Genomic DNA, 15,015 nt, shown 5'->3' with positions numbered 1-15,015 from the left:
ACACTGAGGCTGGGAACACCCAGAGCCCCAGAGGAGTGTGTGGGGTGCACGCACCCCCAGCTGTGTAGAACCACATGTGGCTGTGGAATAGTGCTTGGGGTGTGCGCGCCCACGCTCATGTGGAGGCACAAAGGGGGTGTGAACCCACAGCCCCGTAGGAGCTCACACAGGAGGGCTTGCAGAGTGACATGTGCGGCACACAGAACAGATGGCCAAGTGGTGGATCATGTCCTCCTCCAGTGGTGGCTGAAGCAAATATGAGGGTAACCGCGCGCTTAGTTTAAAGCACCCTGTGATTTTGATCCCCGCTGACAGCTATGAAAGCTATACATCCAGACAACTGCATGCTATGGATACACTATCAAAGCCCAGATCTGCACTTAGGACCTAAGTTTTCCTACTGTTTCTCTCCCTCCCCTCTCTCCCCATTTAACTCTTTCGTACTGATCATCCACCGGAGTGGACAATTGGAGAACAAACAGCTCAGAAATCAAAGGGCTGTCAAGTTCCCCTGAGCAGAAAAGCTTTCAGAGAGCCTCCCCCTGCCTTTTCAGCGCCCCGCTGCCCCCGTCCCTCCAGCAGCCAGCCGGCACGCTGCTCCTCTGCTATTCATGGCCAGCGTGCAGCTGCAGCTACTCTCCTAGGCTGACACAGCAGCAGCTGCTATATGTGTGCCAGCTGGCTAGCTGCTCTCCAAAATCCTCTTGTCCGCCCCGCCCCCCTTGCTTTCCTGCTTCCCCACCTACAGACCTGCTTCTCCTTCCCCACCACGTCTCCCACTTGCCACAATCTGCTCCAGTTTCCTATCTTCCCCACTGTCCTGAGCCTACCCCTGTGCTGTCCTGGTTCACCTTACTTGCTCTCCCGGAAGCATCCCTTACTTTCCCTCTCATCCCTCTGGAGCTCAAACAGGAGCTCTCTGAAGTGGATAGGTGAATACTGCTTTTAATTATTTTATGTGTCCTCTCTTTGAAACTGTGCCTCCCAAGATAACTGCATTCAAGCATTTTTTTGGTTAAGATAACCTCTGGGATAACCACCTTTAGAAGGCGGCAGAGGGAAAGCGGGGAGAGCTGAGGGAGGGTTGTTATGGTGGGTTGAGGTCTTATATTAAAAGTTGCTACATTTTGTTAATCAGAAACTCCACTGAGCCCATACTCCTTGCCCAGCTGAGCTTCTTGCTGGCCTTCAAATGGACAGGCATATGCTTTTTAGTTTTTAATTACTCTTCTGGTGTCTGAAGGGAAAGAGTTTCTTAGACGAGCTTTCTGCCTAAAGATTATTATGTGGTGGATGGCAGCCAAAATATTTTGCAAGACAGGTATTTTGTTTGCATGTATCATGACAAACAAACATAAAACCTCATAGTCTACCTTCAGCACTATGTGGTCAATATGCCTGTGGAGGAAGACATATATTTTTATCACTGAGCTAAGCAAATGTAATAGAGAAGAAAGATGATCCAGTTGTTACAGCATATGCTCAGTTTCTACAGAGCCAAGCTCAGTTACCTGCTGTATCACAGAATTTCTTTGTTACCTTGTGCACACTGCGTGCTCTCTTTTTGCTTTAGTTTTGCCTTTGTAAGTATTCTACAGTACTCAGAAACTCTGGTGCCATTTTAAAATGCCTTTTCTCACTGTAACCTGACTTCACAGGAGCAGAGAGGGGAGGTGCAGCTATTTCCAGCCATTCTCTCTGCTTGGGGAAATTGTCATTTTATTCTTCTTGGTGCTGCAGCCCCATTTTCAGCTTGAACTCCTTAGTTCTCTTGCTGTGGTTATTATTTTTTGAGTGCTCTGGAATTTCACTCTATTCTTCTTTGGGTACAGAAAGCTGGTTCATTACAGTTACACACAGATAGTGATGGTTTTCAGGTAATGCAGCAAAATTATTTCTTAAAAAATGAATTTTGAGCTTTTAAAAAAGCCTAGTGGCCAGATCTGGAGGTGAATGCTGAGCAAGGTTAAGAGGAGACATCCCTTGCATCTTGGACAATGTGCATCAGATGACCCATGTGCGGCCAGCCCTGAAAAAGGGCAGTCCAGCCCCTGGCACTGTCCCAGCCTTCCCACCAGGGCTGCCTCCTGCTAGCATTTGGATGGAGATGAAGTTAGGTAAGATGAAAAGCAAAACACCCTATGCAGTCTTTGGGTGCCTTGGTCATTTCCAACAGGCCACCAAACTCCTGCATCCAGGAGTGCAGTGGCAGGATTTGCCCCCTTTTCCTCCAGCATTTCCCGGGCTCTGGGCCCGTGGCGCAGGACAGCTCTCAGGACTGGGCTTCCCCCTCTCTGAGCAAGCACGCCAGAGGCGGCTGGCTCCATAACTCATTCCCAATCAGCTGCACGCTCCCAGGCCTGCTCAAGGCCCCGGCTGCCAAGTGTAAGCAAGCAAGTGTCTCCTCTTACACCCACACCTGCAGCCCAGCCTGCTGTCACCCAACCCGCTGCCTCCCTCGGCCATCCTGCATCTGGCTGCACCCTGTGCCAGCAGCCATCCTTCTTCCACTGGGTGAGGCTGAGACCTTTGCTTCCCCTCTGTGGGGTCATCGTCCCCTCATCTTTCCCAGAGAAAGGTCCTTGTGCGTTTGTGTTGGGTCCTGGGGCTGTCCATGCAGCCCCATGCAAGCAGGCATCAACTCAGGAGGAGTTGATATAAATTTCCCTATGCTGAGCACAAGCTTTGAGGTGCTGTTCTTTTGCTCCCTCCTCACCAAAACAAGGGCTGTCAAGATCCAGATAAAAAAACCCACAAATATCCTCCCATTCCTGTACTCTTGCGTCTTCCTGCTGCTGCTCCTTTTCTTTTCTCTGGAAACTCCTGATGGCTGTAGCACAGGGGCTGTGCATGAAAGAGGGGTGAAAATAAGGCTGAGAAAACTCACGCTTGACTTTTAACAGGGGTTTGAACGTGCAGTCAGCAGTTACTCATCCTGCACAGGGGACAGGACTGCAGAACATCGGTCCCCGTGGCAGGGGAGGGATGCAGTCACCGCCAGTCCCAGGCAGGGTGGAGTGCCGCCATCCCGCACCTCCTAATTCCCCGCCCTCTGGGACAGGATTTTAGCTTTTGTGCTCGAGCCGTGCACTTGTGCTAAGGTTATGCCTGTATGCAAATCCTTTGCAAGTATGCTCATTAAATCACTTGCATAAAATATCCCTGGAGGATCTCAGCAGCTAGGAAGTGGTGGGGTTTATCCATGTGCCTTAGAGGTATAGGGATGTCATTTATCTGTATGCATATGGACATGGACATACATCTCACTTACCTAGGCCGGAATGTGTCCACTTGGGAAAGTTAAAGGCAAGAAGATCACTTTGGATGATGTCCATCTGAAAATTGGCAGGGTAGGAGTTAACCCTCCCTTTGTGGCCAGAAAGGCTACAGCTGCCTGTCCTTGAGAGCAAGGCATTGCAGGACAGAACCAGCTGTGAAGAATTAATTTCTCTCCTTCCTTCTCCATGTGAAGCCTTGTGGGCCAGGGTTAAGGATATGGATGGAGAATACTGCTCAGAACAGAGTTAGACGGTAACCAGCTGAGAAGAATTTTCTTTCTCTCTTCTTTGTGTAACTTGGCTGGAGCAAGGTATTTTGAGTTTTGCTCTGGACTTGGCAGGGTAAAGACATGTCCCTTGACTTTGACTGAAGAGTCCTGTTGGGTTTGTATGGCTCGTGTAATGTCTTTAACAAGTGTGTTACATGGATGTGCTTGCTCTTCATGGAAGCAAACCAGACCTGAACTGCAAAGATGCTGGTTTAAAATATCATCCAGTATAAGACCTGGGAGTGGCTTCTCTTAGTTAGGATTGAGCTGCTTGTACAGCCCAAGAGAAGATCAGGTGGAGAAGGCATAACGTAGTGCTTATACTTGTCTTCCTTCCTGACTACTACTAGGAAAGTAAAGTTATGCCTGATGGAAGTTGTGCCAGGAAAGGAGCTGAGATCTTGGCAGCACCCTTTCCTATTTCAGTGGTTGCCCAGCTCTGATCTGGCACTGGTCTCTGTGGGCTTTAGAGCAGAAAAGAGGTGGTTTCCTATCGTTTTAGCTTTGCAGCTGGCATGCCTTCTGCTTTTGGGGCCTGGTCTTCTGCCAGCAGAAGCATGTGCTGAGTCTGGCCCGAGAAGACAGTTGGACACAGTTTGTACAGCTGGGTACTAAAGGCCAGCAATATTGATAAACTGAAGGAGAGCCACTGAACACAGCCTTCAAGAGCTCTTCCCAGCTCATCACCACCTGTGTGTGAGCCCTGCTTAAATGGGAACACTTGGGGTGAGGGTGGAATTGTTAACTGGTGACTCAGGAAAAAAAAAATTAGAAAACCAGCTCAGCTCACTTCTGAGATACAATCCACTATCTTAAAAGTGAAGTTCTTGCTCTCCTAGTGCCTTGTCTTCTTTGTGGGTTTTCAGAAAACAACCCATCAGAGAAGACTTTTTCAAAACTGGCTGAACCATGCTGCATGTGTCTGCTACCTACAGCCAGCCTTTGCTCCTCAGGTTCATTGCAGTCATCCTCAAAAAAACACCTGCCCATGGCTCTCCTGGTGCATGAATCACACAAAGCAAGCTCAGAAAGGATGTCCAGAGATTGTCTGGTTTATCCCATTCCACAAGGACAAAAAGTGCCTGCTTCTTGCAAAAACATCCTCAGATAGAAATTTCTTAGCTGTAATAACCTGTTCTAATGGTTAACCATCAGAAAATGCATGCTGCTGCATCACTATGTCTTGATCCCACTTCTTGACCTGTTTGCAATAGATGTGGAGCTCAGCAAGTTCCCTTCCTCTCTGCTGCTACCATTTATATATTTGAAGACTAGTGTTGTGCCTCTCTCTGATGTCTCTCTTCTACAATTGAAAAAAAGAATATTTTTGGGGTCTTACATGATTGTTGACCATATTTTCTAGACCCTTCATCATTTGTGTGGTCCCACTGCAGTCCCTCTGCCCTGGTTCCTCAACTAACTTAAATTCCAGTGCCCCAGACTGGACACAGAGTTCCAGTGAGATCTTTGCAGCTCTGGATGAGATGAGAGGAGCACGTCACAGACCAGGCAGAAATCATTCCTGGCTGTACATGCCACATGATGCTTGCTTAAATAATTTTTTTTTTTTTTTTTTTTTTTTTTTTTTTTGCAACAGCATAGTGTTGTTGACTTCTGTTTGGTTTGCCATCCATTGAGCATCTGTTTAGTCTTGGAGCTTTAGGAAAAATATCTAGGTGATCTAACAAATTTGTGTTAGCCATTACTAATTTCCCTGTTTTCCAGATGTTTATAGAACATTTCTTTATTCCAATTTTCTCTGTAAATTCTAATGGTGCTTGCTTGTGCCATCTTCTTAAGCTCCTTCCTTTTCTAAAAAGGAGTTATGTCTCACTTCTGCAGTATTCTGACACCTTGTTGGTTCTCTGTGGGATCCCAGAGAGCTGTCAACAGCCGTGAGATTGCTTTAACAAGCAGTCTAAGCACACTGTATGTAATCAAGGCAAGTATTCTTTACTTATTCTTTCTTCTTTCCAGACTGAGATCTTTCCCTGTCATCCATGGCACCAACAGTGTAAACTATTCCAGTACAATTGTCTTTTTACTGAAAGCTGTGGTGAAGAAGGCAGGTGCTTTTCTTCCCTGTTGAATAGTTCTTCTGATAGATGGCCTTTACATCCCTGATAATGTATTTTATGTTTTCTTGATGTGCTCTTGATCCTGTTGGTTGCATTTCTTTTTGCACCTTGATTTTTCTTGTTTGGTCTCTACATTTTTCAGCGTGTGCATTTACATTCCCATGTCAGTGAATCTCTCAATTTTCTGAAAAAACCATTTCTTTCATTACAAGTCAATGAAGTGGTCATGTTTTAAGCAAATAGTTTGTCTCTTACAAAAGCTGCTTTCCCTGCTCTACTGGGATTGTTTGAACTGATATCCTTGCTATTGTTTCTTTAAGGTGCTGCAAACTTTCCTGAATTCTCTTTTCTCTGAGACTTATTATCAGTACTGTGGTTTTTGAAATATGGTTTCTGGAAGTCCATTGTATTTATTTTGCTGGTTTCCTTTTTTCCTTTCCTATGGCTTGTGAACTATGTTGTTTCATGGTAATTTTCACCCAAGCTGCATTCCTCTTGCATGAAATAAGTGGTCGCTCTCTTTGGTCAAACTTAGTCCTAATTTTGATAATGTACCAAGATTTTAATCTCTTCTTATTTATTCCTTATGCTGTTTGTATGATTCCATTAGGTGATCCCTTAACCTCTTTAGCAGCCCTCCAATGATTTTCTAATGAGTAATGGTATTTCCCCCCATTTATAATGGCTCTGCCCAAGTCCTTGATGCTTGTATTTACCTGTTCCCTTCTGAAATCAGTCCTTGTGGATCCTAGTTGCATTAATTCAGGAGGTCAGGGCACAGAGATGCTCTTCCTGTCTTGCATTGAATGCTAGCTCTGATGACCAGCTCTTTTTCTTGGAACATCCATCCAGGTTCAAGCAAGCCAAAACCTTCTTGATGATACCACCTGGACGGCCATGCATTCATTTCCAGGAATAGAGTTATAAGTAGCTGATGCCACTCGTGACCAAAGTAGCTAGTGCTTTTTATGCATGGAAGGAATTTTCCCTTCCTCCTTTAATCCATGAATTGGCCTGACCAATGCTAAGAAAACCACTCTGGGTATGTTGAGTCTAGACAACTGCCAGCATATCAGATCTCTGATTCCCATGGAAAAATCATAGGAAACTACCCAGGATGCAGTTAGCAGTTTATCTAATCGAAACCTAATCTAGATTCAGACTAAGCCACTGGCATCTTTGATGATCTGCTGTGAGAAGAGGGAGGTCTGGCATCCCTCTTCTGTGTCTGGACCACTTGTCAGAGCAGAAGCTCTTGCTGACCAGAAGGTGCTGTTTTCCTGCTAAGGGGCAGTGGCAGAATTGAGGAAAATGCAATAAAATGTTTGTGTCTGTGGAAAGAACATATTCAGTGAGTAGGGAGGAAAGCAGACATGTGTCCATGCAATAATTTTCTATGGTGCAATGTATTGTGGTATATTTACATAGATAAAATGATAATTTTCTCTCCATACAAAGGCATTCCTTTCTCCACATTAGCCATGTGGCTGGGCTTGACCAGCTCACACCTTGTTAAACTGAAACGTGAGTAAGATGGAGAGTATGGTAGATGAGGGAATAAAAAATATGAGTTATTTAAAATTATTATTCCACCTTTTTTGAGAGCATCCTACTCACTGTCAGTAGAGCAGGGTTCATGCACTCCTCACTGATACTAGACTCTTTCACAGCAGCTGATAATGTTCATTATTTCTGGTGACCTGGAAAACCTAGCCAGCACAGGAGGAGTAGGGATTGCTTTTTGTTAGCGTCCTCTGTCACATAGAGACCACTGTAACACAATTTGTGGTAAAGCAGTCAGACCTGAGGAGGTGCAGATCTGTACCCAGCACTGCTGAATATGACCTGGGGATGAGCCAGTGTGAGCATTGTGCCAGTCCAGCCTCAGCAACAGAGAGGCACCAGAGAAGCTCTTCCTGTGCAAAGATCTGTTAGTGCACTTACACAGTGACACTGATTTAAAGAAGGTAAAAAAAAAGGACAGTAACTATAACATTCTTATAGTTTCTTTCCAGTTACTAATTAATTTATTTGAATTGCTTTTCAATGTGCAATTTTATCTAATCACATATTCATGCAATCCTCCATTTCTCTCACTGACACCTCCAGCCTTTTACCTTTTGCAAAACAAATTTTATAAACATTTTCTATTTGGGTTTCTCTCTGGCTGAGGTTGTCAGAGAAGTAATTGTCCATATCATAGCTCTTAAACTAAAATACTCGTGCCCCTGTCTCCATTAACACTGGGATCTCAGTCAGTCTCTGACTGTCCTTCAGCCAGTGCCTTCCAGTGCTTTCCATAAGAAGGTGATGTGCAGGAGCAGACCTCGAGCTTGCAGAAGACAGCTCAATTCATTTGAGATGAGTGACTGGGAGACAGGACCATGCCATCCACTGGGATGGATCAGATTGACATTCACAATTCATCTATTTAGGCCCCAATTAACCATTCAAATAAAATTTTTTATCACTTCTAGTTAAAAGCACAAATAAATGAGAGCTTCCTCTTCTGAACAGGAGACTTTGCTCCAAAACAGAATTCCTTCTTCCTGAAGCCAGGCAAAATAACCCAAGAGGGGTGAGAGATGATTCATCTACCAGCACTCTCCATCAAAAACTGTAGCTAAAACAAGATTACTAAGGAGAAGAGTGCTATTAAAGGAGGAAACTGCTGCTGTAATTTTGTTAAGGAACACGAGATTATTTAAAAGCCTTTTAAAAAGTGTGTTTGTTCCGGGAGGGGAGGGGTGAGGGAGGATTTTAGAGGAAGGGAGAAAGATTATTAGTCTTTCTTGCCTATAAAATTCATGCTGCTTCCCTTGCCCTAGCCAACGATTTCAGGAGCCCTTGTAAGTCATTACCCCAGCCCTAATGAACAGGGGACAACCTGCACCTTAGCTTTGCAGAAGCTGAATGCGTAGGAAAAAAAGGCTGTGCAGTGTGGAGGATTTGGTGCACCATATTGCATGTAATTACAGGTTAAGATTTTTTTTCCAGCTGTATTTGTTCCTGGTAGTGACAATTCCTGGAATACTCACACAGCAGCAGTCTCACAGTGTTCAGGGCTGCTTTATAAAACTCTCAAAGCCTGTGCCTCGCTTCCCTCACCGATAACCAGGTTGTGCCTGCTCAGCACACAAAGCAGTGATGAAGCAGGGAGTGAAACATGCTGCCAGCACTTCCAGCAGCCTCTGCTGTGTTGTTCACAGCAAACTGCACAGCACACACAGGGCATATAGTGACCCTGTTCCAGGGCTGCAGGGGCAGAATCCCAGAGCTGCAGGAGCAGAGATTGGGGTGATTTGTGGGGATGATGTGCTGCTGGCTGCAGACCTTAGCCAGGGACTGCTGCTGGATTTGGTCAGTCCCTGGTGCACAGGGTCTCCTACCAAGAAAAGCCAGCACAACTGTCCCTGGAACTGAGGGCCAAACCTTAGCCTGGGAAGTTGGAGATCCTATTCTGCTTCTGAAAGTGACTTCTTCACATACCATAAGCGGCATACTATGAGTATTACTGAGAGAGATAGGAAGGGGATTTGTGCAGATGCAGACCACTGGCCAGGAGTTACAAGTAGTCTCTCCAAATGGGATTCTGCATAGACAAAGCTGAGGGACCAAAGGGATCCATTAAACCAGGTACTGCAGCTGTACTGAAAGCACTTTGTGTACAGTGTCAACTTGCAGCCAGAGCTGTGCATTTTTATCAGGTTTTCAAGGTCAGACAGGAACTTGGTGGTGATCTGGTCTGACCTCAACTGGTTTTCAGGCTTTCACTCTGCTTGCTGTTATTAAAAGAGAGGCTGTGCAGCAGGACTCCCCATGATTGGATCTGGACAGGCTGCTCATGGGGTAGAATTCGGCCCAGGGGATGCCAAAAATATTGAGAAAACACTGCTGAGCAGCAGAAAGCTCCAGGAGCCAGTGTGGGTTGTGTCTGTGCATTTCTCCCAGACAAGGGAGGAGTGCTGTGGAACAGAGCTGCTACCTGTTTGTTCATTGTAAGTTAATGGTATGTGTTAAATGCAGAGCTCCATTGAGCAGAATGGCATAAAACTTTGGCTTTGTGATGTGTGAGGATGGGGGGTTTGGGGAAACTGCGGCAATTCTGGACTTCAAGAAGAGAAAGGCTACACAAAGGAACTTGGAAGTTGAGGAAGTTGAGAGAGGTTCCAGTAATGAACAATTTTGAATAAAAAGATTTAATTTATGCAGGAAAAAAAATTCAGGATGTGGCTTGTTTTCTGTGGTTAATCCCTTCTAAATATTTAAAGAAAAATGAAAGAGGGAATGGAAATAGTGCTTTGTTTAAAAATAGTATCGGAGGTTTTATTAAACACATGAAGAAATGCTTCAGCATATTGTACCCTGGGATCCCTCCCCTCAAACAGGCTCACCCTACTCAATGCCTCCTGGAAGAGTCAAAAATGAGTTTGCATTTGTTAAATCTACATCTCGGATTTGGTAGCCTTCAAATTTGGGTTCAGCCCTCAAAGCATGTGTCTAAAGCATATGTCACACACAAGCCATGTTGTCCATATGCAAAGAAATGGGGAATCAGACCTGCTGTCACTGAAATGTGCAAACTGACCTGAGGTTGGAGAGAGACCCCCCTAGCTGCGGTGTCAGACCCTCTGTATGACTGGCACAGCGTCCCCTCACCGCCCTGCCTTATGAAAACTCTCTCTGCAGGCCAGCAACGTGCCCAAGGCCTCTGAAACCCTGGATCCATCCAGCATGGACCAAAACATACGGAGCTGGCTGCATGCCCAAACACAGGGTTTGTGGGTGTATTGTGTCCTTGCATACATTTCCAGGGAAAACATATTACACCTAGCTTCGAATGCCAAACTTCTCCAATTATGAGAGAACAGTAATTCACCAAGGAGTAAGTATTCCTTCAATTTCCTTTCCTTGGAAATGATACTGAGAATCTGTTCTGAATGGAGGCAGATGAAAAATGCTACATGTTAATGCATATTCTGGGTTAGCTGTCTTTGTTAAATTAGAATGAATGCTGCTCATTTCCCATCTGGTCCTCTTTGACATTGCTTCCAGAATATATTCACAGCTCTTATTTGTACAGTACAAATGGCTGGCTGTAGTACCAACTTTACCTTTTATAGGCTGCTAAAATGTTGGTGCCAGATCACAAAATAACGTTCTACTTCTAGGAAGCATCTGTGGGCATTGCTAGCTCCAACAGCTTTCTTTTTTTCTTCCTCTTATTTTCTTTAAGTGTAACCATGTATGTGAAGTGAGTTTGTTGTCAAACCAAGTGAAAGTTGACGGCTTGACAGCCCTGGAGCCTGCAATCTTCCTGGAGCATTGAGGATGCAGCAGGCAGATCAAGCTAAGTGCTATCAGCTCTCTCATCTCTTCTGCACAGCCTTCCCCGAGGGCTGAAAGCGCAGATATTCCTCCATCTGCAGCTGCTGGTTGGTGCCTTTGCTGACTGCTGTGCCCAGGGATTTTGTGCTCTGGATCCCTGCACGCTCCGGGTTGCCCTGAAAAATACCAATGCAACAGCAACTGAGCAGCTCTGAGCCAGCGCTGAATCTGGCACTGCTGACCTGAGCTGGTTTTCTGATTATTCCTGCATCTTCCCATCCATGAGTGTTTGTTTCTGGCAGTTTCCTTAGCAGGCTCCCCGCTCCAGCAGCCTCCACCCCTGCCCTCCGATGCGTTTCAGACCTACCTTGGTAAACAGAGTGTTGTGATCCGAAACGCCCACGTTTCTCTGCCTGGAGTGACCAAGGGCTGCAGCGTCGTGCTGGGAATTCTCACCATAGCAACTACCAGCATTGACAGAATTTGGTACTCATTAAATAGGCTGTTTGCTTACCTCTCAGGCGGAGAGAGTAGACTACAACCAGCGCTGAAACACCGCCAGCTGAATAATGCTGGGCTGCCATCGTAACTTCACGTGTGAAACACATAATTATTGTGTTCTGTAAGTGAAACAGATATGGAAAGCCTGTGTGGGATGGGAGTGTTGAAGATGTAGGGTGACATGGTATTATTATCAGAAGATCAGCAAGCGTGCTTGTTAGACGCTGCTACGTGCTCTCGATGGATCCAGCAAAAAGTGAGTCCTGAGTCACATCCCCTTGACAGATGATCTAAATGACCCTTTTCATAGAGGTCAGTACATGGACTTATCAAGCACCAAATGCACGAATAAATTATTGGTACCCCAGCAGAAAATGCTGGAGCTTGCAGATAGAAGCTCAGTGCTCAGCCTCTCAGGGATCAAATGTGTGGGAGTGGTTTTTAAGATGATTGTCAATGCCCAAAATGCAGAACCACCTAACAGTGCAAAAGTGACTTTCAGAAGACATGTCCCATCATCCATGCAACCATTTCAGTTCCAGCAGTGTGGCATCTGCCAGCCTCTGGGCAACCCTGTGCTTCCAGTGGGACATCGCCTGCTGCAGAGCCCCTGTCAGCTCTGTCCCGCAAGGGATACTGGTGATAAAAATAAGAGGAACCACCACAGCTAAATCTCTTCTGCCCACCACAGAGCTGCCTAGCCTCCATAGCAGTGCCACTTTCACAGAGGTGCTGCTGGGCACCCACCACTGCTCGAGCAGGAACAGGTTGATGCTCAGCCTCAGCACAAGATCTCCAAGCAGTGAGGTTCCATGGCTGTTGTACCCTGTCACAAAACCTTCAGGCAGCCCTGTAAAATTAGCCAATGAGTCCTCAGCACAGCCAAATCCACAGAGAAGGAGAACGTGCAGGCATGGCCAGAGCACAGATGGGGAGCATTGAGCACTGGGCATCCAGCATCCTATGGCACACAGCTGGAGTTTCTGTCCAGCACATGAATGCATTGACCACTCTTCCACACATCCCCTGCATGCCTCCAGTTTGGATGGAATTCCTGCTTGCCCCTGCCTGCTGCCAGAGCACTATGGAGGTTTAAGATGTTGTTGGCAGTGAGGACCCCAATCCAGGCAGCAGCTGCAACATGTGGCTGTAAGATGCTGAAAGAGGAAAGAGAAGTCCTAGTGCACACTCCTCATTTGGCATTCCCATTAAAAGGGGCCAGGACTGCTGCTCGGCTCCCTGCCCCAGGCAGGGAGGGGCAGGAGGTGGACTGAAGTCACTTTCCGTAGTCACCTAATTAGAGCATTTCAGAGGAGGGACAGGTCCAAACGCCATCCCCTCTGCCCCTTAGGGAGCACAATAGGTGTCCGGTCACAGCTGGCACGCTCAGGACTTTGTGCAGGCAGGGGCTTGTAGGAAGGGAGGGCAAAGGGTAGAAATACCTCTGAGACAAAGGTGAGCCTGGGAGCCAGCCTCCATAGCTCTGCTGACTGCAAAAGGCCGAGGATTCTGCAGGCTGTTATTAACACTTTTCCTCAGGTCTTACCTTGAACTAACCTTTCTCCCTTCCTTAGGCAGTAATTTTTGCCTTTTTTTTTCCCCCTAGCCTTATCATCTTGTTAACAGTCCTCCCTTCTGTGCAGGTGCTAACCCTTCTTTTCACTTACCTTGAGTAATTAACAAAATTAAACTCCATAAGTTGTGCTCAGATATACCTAGACTGGAACTGCTCCTTCTCTTTCAAACCCAAAGAAGGGATTTTAGAGCTTTAAACTGCCTGTTTTCTCTAACCATGTGAGCTTGTCTGATGAGGGTCACTATACTTCCACACAACCCTGGCCTTGTGTAATGGCAGGGAGAAGAAAGCCCTGTGCTCTTGTCACTGTTCCCCCAAATCTTTCCACATCTGTTCAGTTATAAACGCAGAGGGCTTTCCTTAGGAGTGCCTTCAGCATGGTGCTGGGGAGCTGTTTCCACTCCCACCTCCTGGCACATTTACCATTGTTTCAGCGTCAGTGGGAGAAGCGATGGGGAACACCACTGCATCCCAGCCCGGTGTGGATGGCCTCCTGGGAACTCTCAGCAGGTTTGGCTCCTCATCTGAGTGTGCCATGGTGGCAAACAGGGACTCTGATCCCCACAGCTGGGGGCTCCCTGCTCAAAGCAACAAGTAGAGACCCCAGAAGGCAGTGGGGAATAAATTATACTGCAGCAATGGTTTCAGCTACCAGGGCATTGGGAAGGCTTTGTGCAGGCTGGGCTGCCACGTCTGTGCTGTCACCACCCAGGGCACAGCTCTGAGTCCATCTGATCTCACCCAGACCAGACTTTGATGCAGGGGGTACCACTGCGATTCAATTGGGCATCACAGCCCCTCACAGCTTCAGCATTCCCTGCTTCTGGATGCTTGACTTTAGATGGCATAGATTTCATTTTCCAAGGTGCCAGACTCTCCTCGCTCCTGCTGCAATGACAGCACAGCAGAAGCATCAAACCAAAGCCTCCGGTTTGGACAGAGAACGGGGATAGCAGCAGCAGAATGCCCGGAGGGGAGAGGTTATTGCTCTGCTTTGAAAGGACAAGGATGGAGTGCAGTGAAGGCATGAGGATTAAGCAAATGCTAATGGAAAGCAGGTAAATGGGTGATCAGATTAGAGGGAGAGCTGCAGGCCCTTTCGTGTGGGGACAGGCAGAACTGTGGGGCAGCTGCCGGCCACGGGGCTCTTCCTGGGGCTGCTCCTGCCTCTCACAGTGGTGATGCTGTGCCTTGTTTCCAGGCTGGTCGTGGCAGGTTGCTGTGTTGCTCTTGTTCCAGCCCTACCACTTACTATGAACGGCACATTTCATATTTCAAAGTATTTTTCTACTGACCGTGATATAAGCAAGAGTGTGAGAAAATGGGGTCATGAATATTTCAGGGTGATCATAGGAAGACCTTCAACAGCTAAAATTTCTTCAGTGTCAGACATTTGGTGGGGTTTGAAGATACAGAGATGTTGAAAGATGGTTCCCTGCCATTCAGTTCTGCAAGGAGAGGGGTGATGGCATGTGTCAGGCTCTGATGGGATGGTAATTCCCCAGTTTCCCAGGAGATCTTTCAGTAAGCCTTGCATGGAGCTTCCCCAAGACAGGATAAAATTGCAGTCCCTTAGAAATTTATCCCATAGGCAAAAGGAGACTTAGAAAGTGTATCTTTGCTCAAAAAGTAAGCAATATGCAAAATTAATTACATAAAACCGAATAAAAAAATTGTATGTGTGTCACGGTTCAACCCAGGACAATTAGATTTTGTACATTACTTACTTAGCTAAGAGGGAAGATGTTTTTTCACAGGAGTATTTCTTTCTGCTTTCCTACTTCCATGATTTCTCATGAGCTGCAAGTCTCCAACTTCAAAACAATGAGGGGAGCAATTGAGGACAGTGTGGGGTTGAACACTGGAAGGAAACTGGCATGTTTTTCTCATCCATAGGGGTGTCCCAACCTGAGTCTTTTGCTGAACTCAAACCATCCCTGAACACCAGCAGTTGTTTCTGGGTACTGCTTTAGAATAACACCAGT

Source organism: Corvus cornix, chromosome 5, assembly GCF_000738735.6.
Source record: "Corvus cornix cornix isolate S_Up_H32 chromosome 5, ASM73873v5, whole genome shotgun sequence".
Classification (NCBI taxonomy): Eukaryota; Metazoa; Chordata; class Aves; order Passeriformes; family Corvidae; genus Corvus; species Corvus cornix.
The sequence above is the reverse complement of the archived record's forward strand: the minus strand, read 5'-3'. Positions refer to the sequence as shown.